The sequence below is a fragment of the Rhinoderma darwinii genome, chromosome 1, assembly GCF_050947455.1.
Source record: "Rhinoderma darwinii isolate aRhiDar2 chromosome 1, aRhiDar2.hap1, whole genome shotgun sequence".
Taxonomy (NCBI): Eukaryota; Metazoa; Chordata; class Amphibia; order Anura; family Rhinodermatidae; genus Rhinoderma; species Rhinoderma darwinii.
This window is the reverse complement of record NC_134687.1, coordinates 428,384,082-428,400,725: the sequence shown is the minus strand read 5'-3', so window position 1 is coordinate 428,400,725 and position 16,644 is coordinate 428,384,082. Positions and strand designations below refer to the sequence as shown.

Here is a 16,644-nt window from a genome sequence, read left to right as displayed (position 1 = left end):
TGCAGGCAATAAATATTGAGTTGCGTTTCTCTGGTAAAACCTTCTGTGTTACACAATTTTTTTTATTTACAAATGAATTTCGGCAATTAAAAGAGAAACTTGTACATTTCCCCTCTACTTCGCTTTATTTTTTGTGAAACGCCTAAAGGGTTAAGAAACTTTCTGAATGCTGTTTTGAATTCTTTGAGGGGTGCAGTTTTTAAAATGGGGAGATTTATTGGGGGATTCTAATATATAAGGCCCTCAAAACCACTTCAGATCTAAACTGGTCCCTGTAAAAATAGCCTTTTGAAATTTTCTTGAAAATGTGAGAAATTGCTGCTAAAGTTCTAAGCCTTGTAACGTCCTAGAAAAATAAAAGGATGTTCAAAAAAATGATGAATATAAAGTACACATATGGGAAATGGTAATTAGTAACTATTTTGTGTGGTATTACTATCGGTTTTGCAAGCAGATACATTTAAATTTAGAAAAATTCACATTTTTGCACATTTTCTCTAAATTTTGGTGTTTTTCACAAATAAATATTGAATTTATTGAGCACATTTTTCCACTATCATAAAGTACAATATGTCACGAGAAAACAATCTCAGAATCGCTTGGATAGGTAAAAGCATTCAGGAGTTATTACCACATAAAGTGACACGTCAGATTTGAAAAAATAAGCTGTGCCACAAGGCCAAAACAGGCTGCGTCCTAAAGGGGGTTAAATGTATTCTTGTTTTTTTCAGAAATGTGAAATAAAAAGGATCTGTTAAAATTTTAAAAAAAAAAAAAAAAAAATACATTCTGTACGTACGATAATTTTTGTCACAGTATTAGGGTATGTTCACACGCTGAGCCAAAAACGTCTGAAAACACGGAGCTGTTTTTAAGGGAAAACAGCACCTGATTTTCAGAAGTTTTTTGAGCAACTCGCGTTTTTCGCGCCGTTTTTTCGCCCGTTTTTGGAGCTGTTTTCAATAGAGTCTATGAGAAAACGGCTCCAAAAACGTCCCAAGAAGTGTCCTGCACTTCTTTTGACGAGGCTGTAATTTTACGCGTCATCTTTTGACAGCTGTCAAACGACGACGCATAAATTACAGGTTGTCTGCACAGTACGTTGGCAAACCCATTCAAATGAATGGGCAGATGTTTGCCGACGTATTGGAGCTGTATTTTCAGACGTAAAACAAGGCATAATACGCCTCGTTTACGTCTGAAAATAGGTCGTGTGAACCCAGCCTCAGGTCGCATATACGCCAGCAATGAGGTGGCGTAAGGAAACAAGTGTGCTACATTTTGATGCAGTTGGTGGAATTTGTGTAATTTCTGCTGCCTACTAAATGCATTATAGATAGAGATAAAAGAATAAATTCTCTGCAAATTGAATTCGTAATAAATTTCCCAAAGGTTTCGGATGTTAGTGAATCTTAATCTTTTGGGATTCATTCCGTACGAATCGCTCAAAATGGTGTTTGCCTTTTTACAGATCGGATGAAGAAAGAAGGATCACATGACCTCAGGCGATGGCCCACAAGCTTTCCCCATACTACCTTGCCGGCAGCCCTCCATCTAAGGCTACATTCACGCGAGCGTGACAGATTTATGCGCATAAAAGACGCGCGTAAATCTGTCGGTGTGCTTTGCGAGTGGCATGTGTTTTTCACGAATTCGCAAAGCACTTTTTTTTTTTCAATGGAATTGATGCACAAATCACGCACAGCACACGGATGTGCATCCATGTGCTGTGTGTGGTTTTCACGCACCCATTGACTTCAATGGGTTCGTAGGTGCGTGAAAACGCACCAATATAGGACATGCAGTGAGCTTCACGCAACGGACTCTCACTGTGTGAACAGCCCCATTGAAATCAATGGATCCGTGTGCTGTCCATGCACCGCACATGGATGAGTTTCATGCTCGTCTGAATAAGCCCTAAGAGTATGTTCACACGGCAAATACATCTAAAATTACAGAGCCGCTTTCAGGAGAAAACGGCTCCAGAATTTCAGATGTTTTTAAAAGTGCACGCGTTTTTCGCGGCGTCTTTTACGGACGTAATTGGAGCTGTTTTTCAATGGAGTCAATGAAAAATGGCTCCAATTACATCCCAAGAAGTGTCCTGCACTTCTTTGACGCGCCCGTAATTTTACGTGCCGTCTTTTGACAGCGATGCGTAAAATGACAGCTCGTCTGCACAGAACATCGTAAGACCCATTGCAAGCAATGGGCAGATGTTTGCCGACGTATTGGAGCCGTCTTTTCAGGCGTAATTCGAGGCGTAAAACGCCTCCATTACGCCTGAAAAGAGATCGTGTGCACATACCCTAATACAGCCAATAATCAGAGATATAGGTGTGAGTCACTGATGACTCAGTGGATGACCGAAAGTAAAATGCAGAATACGGATCGAAAGTGGGAGTACATTCCGTCCCAAAAAAATTGCGGTTCTTCAAACTGGATATCCGCTGTGGAAGAAAGCTGTTCATACTTACCCCTTGCCTCCTCTGATATTCACTTCGGCATCCCTGGATGACATTGCTAGCCATGGGAAGCTGCAGCTACTGTGATTGGCTGTAGCGGTGACATGGGATGCAAAGTCATCCCAGGAGGCCGGAATGCAGAAAGAAGGAGGGCGTTCTGGGTAAATATATATTTTTTTTCCTTAGTTGCTATTTTTCTGGCGTAATCGCTCGGAATACGTCGCAACGCTTGGTTTTCTGTTCCGAGTTTTGCATCCCCATTAAATTCAATGGGACAGGAAATCAACAAAAACGCAGCATATTGACATGCTGCAGGAATTAGGGTATGTGCACACGAGATATGTCTTTTACGTCTGAAAAGACACTGTTTTCAGGAGAAAACAGCTGCCTCGTTTCAGACGTAAAAGCTCCTCCTCGCATTATGCGAGGCGTCTTTGATGCTCGTAAATCTTGAGCTGCTCTTCATTGACTTCAATGAAGAACCTCTCAAATTACGTTGCAAAGAAGTGTCCTGCACTTCTTTGCCGAGGCAGGCAATTTACGCGTCGTCGTTTGACAGCTGTCAAAAGAAATGACAGGTCGTCTGCACAGTACGTCGGCAAACCCATTCAAATGAATGGGCAGATGTTTGCCGACGTATTGTAGCCCTATTTTCAGACGTAAAACGTGGCATAATACGCCTCGTTTACGTCTGAAAATAGGTTGTGTGAACCCAGCCTTAAATTCCGCACCACAGGTCAATTTATTAATGTTTAGGGTATGTTCCCACGCAGAGTCAGGGTATGTGCACACACACTAATAACGTCCGTAATTGACGGACGTATTTCGGCCGCAAGTCCCGGACCGAACACAGTGCAGGGAGCCGGGTTCCGTGGAACTACTGTCCCGTACTGAAAACATGATTACAGTACGGGACAGTTGTCCTGCAGAGAGGCAGGGACTCCTGGCATCGTAGCCTCTGGTGCCGATGTGTCCTCGCTCGTCTGACACGATGCAGGACCTGGGGAAGTGACGTCACAGCGTGATCTGCCAGAAGCTGGGCGTTCTGAAGAGAAGTGGATGGTACTTCTCGTCAGAACGCCCAGCTAGTAAAATAAGTAAAAACACCCCGATGTACGCACATAATACACGCCCAGTTGTACTTTTACTTTTCAACACGCCCAGTTGTACTTTTGCAAGCCTCATTTGCATAAATACAAAAATGGTCATAACTTGGCCAAAAATGCTCGTTTTTTAAAAATAAAAACGTTACTGTAATCTACATTGCAGCGCCTATCTGCTGCAATAGCAGATAGGGGTTGCAAAATCTGGTGACAGAGCCTCTTTAAAGGGAACCGGTCACCAGCATTTCACCTATTGAACTCTACTCACCTCTTGCTGGCCGCTGCTGTCAAAAGTTCATTGCCGTTATCTCCTCTCTTAAACACCACCGACCGTAAATAACGGTCTGCAAACATTTTGTGCCTTTTTTTATGGTAATAATCTGTCTCGTTCGTTCCTCTTGTTATGCCCGTCCACCGCCAAAAACTGGCCCACTCTGAATGCCAAAATCTCATTTGAGATCTTGCGCATGCTCCCGTCATGTATGATCCGATACCCTTCCTTGCTTAGTCCGGGCCTCAAATCTAGTTCCTACGCACCAGAACAAGTCATTGATGCACAAGTGCAGGATTTCGTGTCATGGGGGGAGGCGAGGAGCTGTCAATCAAAAGTAAGGGGCGGGGTTAACTCGGAAAGGCTTGAGGAATAAAGATATGACTTTTCAAACGAAGATATGACTCTTATGCTCATTAGCATACGGTGTGGGAAAACGAAAAAATTGAATACTAAAAGGTACAGAGCCGACTTAATAAATATAGGTTACATAAAAATGATTTTTTTACCCACCTTCAGGTATTGCAGGTTTAACACCTTGCGTACCTTCGACGTAATAGTACGTCGCTGGCCGCTTATTCCAGCGTACCTTCGACGTACTATTACGGCGCAGGAATAAACTGTCACTATGTGAAATCACATAGTGACAGAACAGCGGCGGCAGCTGTCATTGACAGCTAACCGTCTCTGCAACCGGCCTGGGGACCAATTAGCAGTCCCCAATGCCGGCGATTGCTGTGATTGGTCAGTCTCTGAAGACTGACCAATCACAGCCGTCTGACGTTTTCTGCAGGAGAAAGCTCCTGTCACTTTCTCTGATCTCCTCACTTCTGTGAGATACGTGAGGAGATCAGAGAAAGCGGTGTAAAAAAAAAAAACACTTTTTATTAACCCCTTCCTGAAAATGGGCGTATAGAAACGCCCTGAGGATGAAGCGGGCACAGGAGCTGTGCTCGCTCCATCTTCATCGGATGTCGGCTGTAATATACAGCCGACATCCCACTGCAACTACAGCGATCACTGTCCTCTCCGATCGCTGTAGTTTAACCCCTTAAATGCCGCTGTCAATAGCGACAGCGGCATTTAAGTGATTGATACAGAGGGAGGGGGCTCCCTCTGCACCTCATTGCCCCCCCCCGCGAAAAATCGCGGGGTTCTGATGGTTGCAATGGCAACCAGGAAGCCTAGCAACGGCTTCCTGGTTGCCAGGTACGGGAGCCTATTAGGTCCTGCCCAAGGCAGGACGTAATAGGCTCAACTGTCAGTTGTAAAGTGACAGTTACAATACACTGCACTACATCAGTACATACAGAAGTAGTGTAGTGTATTGTGCAGGGGATCAGAAGATCAGATCTTCCAGTCCCCTAGTATGTGTAAAATAAAAAGTGAAAAAAAAGTAAAAAAAAAGTTTTAGATAAATAAATAAATACAAGTTTTACGTAATAAAAACAATAATCGCCTTGTTTCCCTGATCAAGCCCTTTATAATTACTAAAAAAATTGAAAAAAAGACAAAAACTAGACATAATAGGTATCGCCGCGTTCGTATCGGCCTGACCTAAAAAAATATCATATTATTTATCCCGCACGGTGAACACCGTAAAAAAAATACCATAAAAAACAATGGCAGAATTTCCTTTTTGGGTCACGTTGTTTCCAAAAAAATGGAATAAAAAGTGATCAAAAAGTCGCGCGTAGCCAAACATGGTACCAATAAAAACGACAGCGTGTCACGCAAAAAATGTATGCACTCCGCCCAGCTTACATATGCCCCCACATTATAAACTGAAACACCAGTAAAACACTAAACAAAACTACTACCAAGCAAAATCTGCGCTCCAAAAGCCAAATGGCGGTTCTTCTGGGCCTGGCAATGTGCCCAAACAGCAGTTTATGACCACATATGGGGTATTACCGTACTCTGGAGAACCGCTTAACAATTTATGGGGCGTATGTCTCTGGTGGTACAAGCTGGGCCCAACGCATTGGGCACTGAAATATCATATATGTGGAAAATGTCAATTTTATATCTGCAACATCCACTGTGCACTAATTTCTGCAAAACCTTTGGGGGTCAAAATGCTCACTACACTTCTAGATGAATTCCTCGAGGGGTGTAGTTTCCTAAATGGGGTCACTTCTCGGGAGTTTTCACTGTACTCGTACCTCAGCGCAATGCAACATGGCGTCAAAAACAAATTTTGTAAAATCTCCACTCCAAAAACGAAATTGCACTTTTTCCGTTTAGACCCTTGCCGTATGTCCAAATAGCCGTTTACAACCACATATGGGGTATTTCCGTAATCAGGAGAAATTGTGTAACACATTTTGGGGTGTCTTTTCTCCTGTATTCCTTGTGGAAATGAAAAATTCTGAGCTAAAGCTACAGGTTATTGGAAAAAAAAAAATGTTTTCATTTTCACGGACCAATTCTAATAAAATCTATAAAACACCTGAGGGTTCAAAATGCTCATTACACCTCTAATTTAATTCTTTCAGGGGTATAGTCTCCAAATTGGGATCACATCTGGGGAATTTCTACTGTACTGGTACTTCAGGGACTCTGCAAATGCGACATGGCGCCCAGAAACCAATTCAGCAAAATCTGAGCTGCAAAATCCAAATGGTGCTCCGTCCCTTCTGAGCCCTGCCATGGGTCCAAACAGCAGTTTATTACCACATATGGGGTATTTCCGTAATTGCTTTACAAATGTTGGGGTGCTTTCTCTCCTTTATTTCTTGCAAAAATTAGAAATTTTTACGTTTTTCCAGAAAAAAAGTAGATTTTCATTTTCACAGACTAACTCCAGAAAATATAGCAAAATAACTGTGGGGTCAAAATGCTAACTATACCCCTAGATAAATTCCCTGAGGGGTGTAGTTTAAAAAATGGGGGTCACTTTTGGGGGTTTCCACTGTTTTGGCACCACAAGACCTCTTCAAACCTGACATGGTGCCTAAAATATATTCTGAAAAAAGGAGGCCCCAAAATCCAAGAGGTGCTCCTTTGCTTCTGAGGCCTGTGTTTCAGTCCATTAGCGCACTAGGGCCACGTGTGGGATATTTCTAAAAACTGCAGAATCTGGGCAATAAATATTGAGTTGCGTTTCTCAGGTAAAACCTTCTGTGGTACAGAAGAAAATGTATTACATATGAACTTTGTAAAAAAAAATGAAATTTGAAAATTTCAGCTCTACTTTCCTTCAATTCCTGTAAAACGCCTAAAGGGTTGAAACACTTTCTGAATGCTGTTTTGGATACTTTGAGGGGTGCAGTTTTCAAAATGGGGTGTTTTATGGGGGTTTCTAATATATAGGGCCCTTAAAACCACTTCAGAACTGAACTCGTCCCTGAAAAAAATTGCTTTTTGAAATTTTCTTAAAAATATGAGAAATTGCTGCTAAAGTTCTAAGCCTTGTGAGGTCATAGAAAAATAAAAGGATGTTCAAAAAACGATGCAAACATAAAGTAGACATATGGAATATGTGAAATAGTAATACCACACAAAATAGTTACTATCTGTTTTACAAGCAGATGCATTTAAAATTGGAAAAATCATAATTTCTTCATATTTTCGCTAAATGTTGGTGTTTTTCACAAATAAGCAATGAATTTATCGACCAAATTTTTGCACTAAACTAAAGTACAATATGTCACGAGAAAACAATCTCAGAATCAATTGGATAGGTAAAAGCATTCCGGAGTTATTACCACATAAAGTGATACATGCCAGATTTGAAAAAATGGGTCTGGTCCTCAAGGCCAAAATGAGCTGGGTACTCAAGGGGTTAATAGGTGAAATGCTGTTGACAGGTTCCCTTTAATATTTAAAGTTGCTGAGAAAAAAATTACAGAATACTTATGTGAGCAGCCGGCTAGAAGTTTTTCGTTTTGTGTCAAGTAAGGTGATGCATTGGTGTATTACACCAAGAATAACATATTGTGCAATGCAGGCAACACGCGGAAGAGTTTGAAAGCTCTTTCCAAACATCAAGGTCAATGTGTTATTCTCACACTTAGCAAAGATTGGTGAGGATCACCTATTACACAATATATGTCATGTCAGAGAGACCACATGGTGTACACCACCAATTTGAGCTGAGTTGAATCAGGGAAAAGGAAGGGGGAAAAGGATGTGGTCTATGAGAAAATTAATAATTAACTTTTATTATATATGCATTAAGAAAAATGATTAAAAGGTCCAATGGTGCAAATGGTATGTGTGAGTGACCCCTCAATTCACATACCCTTGGCCATGAATTAAATGATGAGGTAATATATAATATTGCTGTCCGTTGTTCCGTTGGTAGTACTAGATGATTATACTACAGCTGCCACAAATCGCATGATAATGAATGAAACTGTAAATTAGTAGTTCTACCGATCACTCTGTCTTAAATTGGACCGGCTGTGTAGCCTGGATTAGAGTATTGACTGTTACACTATATAATACTAAGTGCAGCTGGGCCAGTGGCGATGTGCCCTGTAATGAGAAGAGGTGTAATAATAAGCAAGGTGAAACCTTGCAAGCCTCTTACCCCTGCGTTAGTGTTGGTATGGTGGTGTGAACAGTAAATGAACTGCACCCTCACGCTGGTGTCCCTGGGGATCAGAGCAGCAGCGTTGGGAACGGTCGTATAAACAGTAAGAACACTCTCAGCTATCAGCTGAGAGGCAAAGTGAGAACGGCCGTAAGCAATCGTAGCTGTGCTCAGCTATAAGCCGAGAAGCAGTGTGTGCGGCAGGGCTGCCGTCAGTACCCGCAGGTGAACTGGGGTCAGCAACGGGAGCCGGCGGTAGCCCAGACAGGATGAATCACCCAGCTGATAGACTCAGCAGGGCGCACTGCAGTCACGAACACGGACAACCAGCAGGCAGCTGGCAGCCGTGAATGAAAGAGGATCGTGGAGCAAATAGTGGAACTTGGACAGCTAGTGCCAAGTGGTGCACCATAGGATTTTTAAAATTGTTGTTAAGCTCCCGACGCGCGTTTCGCCAGAATTCTGGCTTCTTCTAGGGGTCTCACACTTAGGCCTTATTCACACGAACGTGTGCGTTTTGCGTGTGCAAAAAACGCAGCGTTTTGCGCGCGTTCCAGTACCGTGGGTTAGTGAATGGTGCGTGAACGTGATTTTCACGCATATGCCATCCTTATGACACGCGGTTTTGATGTTTAGAAAAATAAATTAAGTGCTTTTATTTTTTACTTAATTTCTTTATCTACTGTTGCGCGAATCACGCGCAACACACGGATTTTCACGCACCCATTGACTTCAATGGGTGCGTGATGCACAAAAAACGGCCAAGTATAGGACATGTTGTGAGTTTTACGCAGTGGACATACGCTGCGTGAAAATCACGGAATGTCTGAACTGCCCCATTGACATAGGTCCGTGCGACGCGCGGATCACGGACGTTAAACACGTTCGTGTGAATAAGGCCTTAAAGCGACCCTCTGGTCCTGGGACAAGATTTTAAATATGATAGGGTATATGGAGTAATATCCCCTGGTTCCCTACAGTTGTGCCCCTTTGCCATGCATCCGCAGTTTTTGGATCCCGTCTGTGCTGCAGCACTTCTTAGACTACAAGTCTGAGATACTCCGACTGTTCTCTGATTGGCCAGTGCTGCTTACGTCGGCAGTTCCGTCCAATCTGTAAACAGAGGGAGTGTCTTAGACTCAGTCTGAGAAGCACAGTGGCTATTTGGAGACAACAGTGATGGGACCCTAAAATGGTAGATACATGGCAGTGGAGCACAACTGGAGGGCACCAGGTAATATTATTACCAGGTAATATTATTCCATATGCCCCATCACATTTATAATTTTGTCCTGAGACCGGAGGGTCGCTTTAAGGGCTGATTCAGACTAATGTGGCGTTTTTGCGCACGCAAAACACGCAGCGTTTTGCCTGCGCAAAAGCCACTTACCTGCTCCGTGAGGCAGCATCTTATAATGCGCGGCTGCGTGCTTTTCGCGCAGCCGCCATCATTATGACACGCCATTTGGATGTTTGTAAACAGAAAAGCACGTGGTGCTTTTCGGTTTACATTCATCCTTTTGACAGCTGTTGCGCGAAACAGGCAGTTCGCACGGAAGTGCTTCCGTGCGACCTGCGTTGTTTTCACGCACCCATTGACCCATTGACCCATATGATGCTAAGAGCCTGGTTCCCTGAAATGTATTCAGTCCGGGAATCATGGCAGACATATGGTCAGTATCTCGCAGACCGAACACGGCCATGTGAAGAAGGCCTTAGGCTTCTGTTCTCATATTTGCCAATGCCAGAGACCCCACTACGTTTCACTTGCCCATAGGGATAGACTCTGGCCTGGACATTGGAGGATACCCTGACCAGGTCATTACAAATGGTCTGTCTGGCTTTTGTTATAAAGTTCAACACTACTACTATTTTGGTGGATTTGGCTGGTGAGGCCCTAGTAGAAAAGGATTGAGAAGCCCAGACCTAGATGTCCATTATTTATAACTTACTTATAATTCTGTACCTAAAATGTAATTCTTAAATTATGCTCCCCTTTTATCTTCTCACCCATAATTTTCTTTGTGTGTAAGTAGGAAGATAAGAGTGCAGGGTAAGCAGCTAAACAAACCTATCTTAGGGTCAGTTCACACAAAGTTTGACACGTTTTCTGATGCGGAAACAGTGTCGGAAAACGCGCCAAAAAACAGCCGAAAATGCCTACCATTGATTTCAATGGGAGGTGGTTTTTTCCTGCGAGCGGAAAAAACAGCTCGCGGGAAAAAGAAGGGACATGCCCTATCTTTGGGCGTTTACATCTCTGACCTCCCATTGACATCAATGGGAGGCAGAGAAAGCTTATTTAGCTGCGTTTTTTGCCCGCGGCGCTCAATGGCCGTGGGCGAAAAACGCAGCGAAAATCGGCGTGCAGGCAGAGGAAAATCTGCCTCAAAATTCAAAACTGAATTTTGACGCAGATTTTCTGCCTGCAAAGAACTCAGTGTGAACCCTAGGGTACCCACACACGTAGTAGATTTTCAGTCCGGAATTGCAGGCCGCGAATCTGCAGCAGAAGACTGTTACAGGCAAGTGGATGAGATTTAAAAAAAAATCTGCACAGAAAGTAGAGCATGGTTTTCAAATCCGCAGCAATGTTCATTCTGTTTTGGATGTTCATTGTTTCAATGCAGAAGGGGTGAAACCAGCAATGTATTTGCTGCGGAAAATCCACAACAAATACGTGTGGGGCCCCTAAAAAGAATAGAGAAGTGTAGCACTGTACCACAGAATTATGAATTAGGATTATGTCTATTGGCCATAAATAACAAATGATAACATTACTACTTCAGAAAGTTTATTTTAGGCCTCATTCACTCTTGCGTATTTTGATCAGTATTTGTAAGCCAAAACCAGGCGTAAGTTCATAACACACAAGAGGTGCAGATCTTTCCATTATACTTTTTGCTCTGTGTAGGATCCATACCTGGTTTTGGCTTACAAATACTGATGAAAAAACACTGACCAAAATACGCAAATGTGTAACGTGTACACTTTTAATGAGGCCTTAGGTTTTGTGCAGCTATCCTTAGTCACCCTTAGGGCTTATTCAGACGAACGGGATATACGTCCGTGCAACGCGCGTGATTTTCACGCGCGTCGCACGGACCTATACTAGTCTATGGGGCCGTGCAGACAGGTGCGTGATTTTTACGCTGCGCGAGTCTGCAGCGAAAAAGTCACGACATGTCCGTTCTTTGAGCGTATTTCGCGCATCACGCACCCATTGAAGTCAATGGGTGCGTGAAAATCACGCGCCCCACACGGAAGCCCTTCCGTGGGACAAGCGTGATTCGCGCAACAGCTGTGAAAAGGATGAATGAAAACAGAAAAGCACCACGTGCTTTTCTGTTTACAAACATCCAAACGGAGTGTCATAATGATGGCGGCTGCGCGAAAAGCACGCAGCCGCGCATCATATGCTGATGCCACACGGAGCTGTTAAGTGCCTTTTGCGCAGGCAAAACGCAGCGTTTTTTGTGTGCGCAAAACGCACACGCTCGTGTGAATCCGGCCTTACATTGGAAACTTATAACCAAAGTTTATCCTTAAAAAATAATGTTCTGTTTTCTGGGACTGCCCACTCCTGACTGGGTTCTGGTCCGAGGTGTGGCGCATTTCCTCAAAGTTTACGGATTACCTTCTCCCGAGATCCCCGGGCCTCTTCCTGCTTCATCTGTGTGAGGTCCCACTGCCCTCGTATAGACGTTCGGTAGTTCGACACTTGGTAAACGCGGCTAGGGCATGTGTTCCTGCACTGTGGAGACAGTCCTGTCCTCCGACGGTGGGCATGTGGTTCGGCAAGATCCAGGAAATCATGAGAATGGAGGACCTCACGGCATCAATGAAGGGGTCTCATGCCTCCTTCCTAAAAACATGGCGTGAATGGATTCGTTTCCAAACGACCGAGGAATATAAAATCATCATGGCCTCGTGAATTCCTGTCTAGATCCGGAATGTCAGGTCAGATCCCTTCCCCCTCCCCATTTTTCTCTTCTTTCTTTCCTTACTAATTTGCCTCTCCTTCTCTCTGTCTCTGTTTCTCTCTTTAATGCTCTTATGCACACTTAGGACATACCATGCACGGCTGCGGGTTCAGGGTGCATATCGGACATTCCTTAAATAAGTGTTTTCAGCGACATGGAACTCTCAGGTGACCCCATGTGTTGATGTGAGGCTGATAACTGACCTGTGATCTGTTGCATGTTTTTCACTGCCTTTTTCGCACTATGTTGTGTATATTATTTGTACGATTTGTGATATAAAATAACAAAATGACAAATAAAAGAATTTATAAAAAATAAATAAATGTTCTGTTAACCCCTTCCCGCAAAATCACGTACAGTTACACGATGGGCACTAGTGTGTTTGCGGTATATTACAGCCGACACCCCACTGTAACGGCAAGAACCGGAGCTAGCCTCCAATCCGGCCGATTAACCCCTTAGATGCAGTGATCAAAAGCGATCGCTGCATCTTGGTGGTTTCTATCCTGTTGGCACCCCTGAGACGTATTCTCGGGGGCGGCGAAGGTTGCCATGGCAACCGGAGGCCTGAAAATGGCCTCCAATCTGCCAAGTACTGAAGCCTTTTAGGCCCCACCTAGTGGCGGAGCCTAAAAGGTTTGCTATCAGGGCCAAGAAAATGGCGCAGGCTCAGAAGCTGAGCCTGCGCCATTAGTCGCGGGTGTCAGCTGTTTGTCACAGCTGACATCCTGCTGTAAACGGCCAGGACCGGAGCTAGGCTCCGATCCGGCCGATTAACCCCTTAGATGCAGTGTTTAAAAGCAATCGCTGCATCTAGGTGGTTAGATCGCACCAGATGGTTGCTAATGGCAACGATCGGCCCCCTGTGGGGGTTCAGATTGTTACTATGGCAACCGTAGGCCTAACAATGGCCTCCTAGTACGGAAGCCTATTAGGCCCTGCCTGTAGGCGAAGTCTAGTAGGCTTGCTTTCAGTGAATAGCTGACAGCTCTAATACACTATGTAGGTGATGCAGTGTATTAGAATAGCAATCAGGGCTTCCTGCCTTTAAGTCCTATAGTGGGACAAAAAAAAAAAAAAAGATTCAAAAAAGTTAATAAAAATGTTGTAAAAATAAATAAATTAAGCCTTTTTTCCCATAATAAGTCTATTATAGGAAAAAAGGGAAAACATAAAAAAAAAGTACACATATTTGGTATCACCGCTTCCGTAACGACCCGAACTATAAAAATATCATGCTATTTTAGCGGCATGTAAATCTAAAAGTCGCATATACCCCAAAATTATACCACTAAAAACTACAGCCCGTCCCGCAAAAACCAAAACCTCCCACAGCTTTTTTGACGGAAAAATAAAAAACACAATGAAAGAGAAAAAAAAGTCGCAGTCACTCGGTTTGATGACGAAAATTCCTTGTAAAAAAGGTGTGAGAGAAAGACTAAGACCGCGTCCGGCAACAGACATTTCGCGTATAACGCTTTCTCAAGCCCCCTCTGACCAATAAAAAAGTTATGGCTCTCAGAATATGGTCACAGAAAAAATTTATTATTTGAAACAAGTGATTTTATTGTGCAGACGCTGCAAAACATAAAAAAAACTTAACATATGTTATCGTTGTAATCGTATGGACCCGCAGAATAAAGTAAATATGTCATTTATAGCGCACAGTGAACGCCGTAAAAAAAGAGAATAAAAAACATTGTCGGAATTTCTGGTTTTGGGTCACCTCGCTTGCCAAAAAATGAAATAAAAGTGATCAAAAAATAAATAAAAATCGCATGTACCCCAAAATGGTACCAATGATAACTAGAGATTGTCCCGCGACAAGCTTTCACAAAGCTCTGGGGGCGAAAAAATAAAAGGTTCTGGCTCTCAGAATATAGCGATGCAAAATGTGCAGTGTGTTCCAAAAGCGGATAAGATCGGGCACCATTTATCAGTGCGACACTGGCCACACATCTATGAATTATTATTTATTTACTGCATTATTGTACCCTCTTATTATGCCCTGATGTACTCCGCACAGATTACATATGCCTCCACAACATAAACTGAAATACCAGCAAAAAAACCGAAACAGAACTACTCCAACAGCCAAATGGCGCTCTCTCCCTTCTGAACCCTACAGCGTGCCCAAACAGCAGTTTACGTCCACATATATGGCATTGCCATACCCGGGAGAACCCGCTTAACAGTTTGAGGTATTTGTCTTCTGTGGCACGAACTGGGCAAAACATATTGTGCACTAAAATGGCACAATACGCTCTAGTTTTGAGCTCTGCCATGTGCCCAAACAGCAGTTTAGGGTCACACATGGATATTGCAGTACTCGGGAGAAACTGAGTAACAAATTGTGTGGTTTCGTTCTCCTATTACCCCTTGTGAATATAAAAAATTGGGAGCAAAAACAACATTTTTTATTTTATTTAATTTTTCATTTTCACTGCCTAATTCTAATAAAATCTATGAAACACCTGTGGGATCAAAATTCTCACTACACCCCTAGAAGAATGCCCTGAGGGGTATAGTTTCCAAAATGGAGTCACGTCTCATGGGTTTCTACTGTACTGGTACCTCAGGGGCTCTGCAAATGCGACATGGCGCCCAAAAACCAATCAAGCAAAATCTGCATGCCAAGTAGCACTCCTGCCATTCTGAGCCCTGCGGTGTGTCCAAACAGCAGTTTATTATCACATATGGGTATTGCCATACTCAGGAGAAATTACTTTAGAATTGTTGGGGTGCTTTTTTCTGTGGATTTTCATTTTCACTGCCTAATTCCAATAAATTCAGCAAAAAAAAAACAGTGGGGTCAAAATGCTCACTATATAAATTCCTTGAGGGATGTAGGTTCCCAAATGGGATCACTTTTGCGGGGTTTGCACTGTTTTGGCCCGTGACGGGCTTTGCTAATGTGACATGGCAAAACTTGAGCTCCAAAAGTCAAATGGTGCTCCTTCCCTTCTAAGCCCTGCTGTGTGTCTAAACAGCCGTTTATAACCACATATGGGGTATTACTGTGCTCAGAAGAGTTTGCTTTACAAATGTTGGGGTAATTTTTCTCCTTGATCTATTGTGAAAATGAAAAAATCTGAGGTAACACTACATTTTATTAGAAAAAAATTAGATTTGCAATTTCACGGCCTAATTCCAATAAATTCTGCAAAAAACCTGTGGGGTCAAAATGCTAACTATACGCCTATAAATATTCCTTGAGGGGTGTAGTTTCCAAAATGGGGTCACTGTTTGGAGGTTTCCACGGTTTTGGTGCCTCCAAGGCGTTGCAAACACAACATGGCACTGAAAACCATTCCAGAAAAATCTGCGCTCCAAAATCCAAATGGTGCTCCTTCCCTTGTGAGCCCTGCTGTGGGTCCAAACAGCAGTATGGGGCATTGCCGTAATCGGGAGAAATTGCTTTACAAATGTGGGGGGTCAAAATGATAACTATACCCCTAGATAAATTTCCAAAATGGGGTCACTTTTGGGGGTTTCCACTGTTTTGACACTACAAGACCTCTTCATACCTGACATGGTGCCTAAAATATATTCAAAAAAAAAAAAGGAGGCCCCAAAATCCACTAGGTGCTTCTTTGCTTCGGAGGCCTGTGTTTCAGTCCATGTGGGATATTTATAAAAACTGCAGAATCTGGGCAATAAATATTGAGTTGCGTTTCTCTGGTAAAACCATCTGTGTTACAGGGAAAAATTTATTACAAATGAATTTTGACAAAAAAAATTACTGTGAAACGACTAAGGGTATGTTCACACGGCAACGCCAATTACGTCTGAAAAGGCGAAAACAGCTCCTGAATTTCAGACGTTTTGACAAGTGCACGCGTTTTTCGCGCCGTCTTTTACGGACGTAATTAGAGCTGGTTTTCATTGGCGTCAATGAAAAACGGCTCCAATTACGTCCCAAGAAGTGACATGCACTTATTTGAGGCGAGCGTCTTCACAGAACACCGTAAGACCCGTTGAATTCAATGGGCAGATGTTTGGAGACGTTTTTTCGGCCGTAATTCGAGGCGTAAAACGCCTGAATTCCGTCCGTAAATAGGGCGTGTGAACATACCCTAAGGGTTTAAGAAGCTTTCTGAATGCTGTTTTGAATACTTTGAGGGTGCAGTTTTTAAAATGGGGTGATTTATGGGGACTTTCTAATACAAAAGGCCCTCAAAGCCACTTCAGAACTGAACTGGTCTTTGAAAAACTAGGCTTTTGAAATGTTATTGAAAATGTGAGAAATTGCTGCTAAAGTTATAAACCTTGCAATCCTAGA

General features: G+C 43.0%; 1 protein-coding gene across 2 annotated transcripts in view; it reads right to left on the bottom strand.

Moving 5' to 3' along the window:
- Positions 1–16,644, bottom strand: part of ACACB (acetyl-CoA carboxylase beta) — a 251,264-nt gene that overhangs the window by 196,757 nt on the left and 37,863 nt on the right. The window lies entirely within an intron of this gene.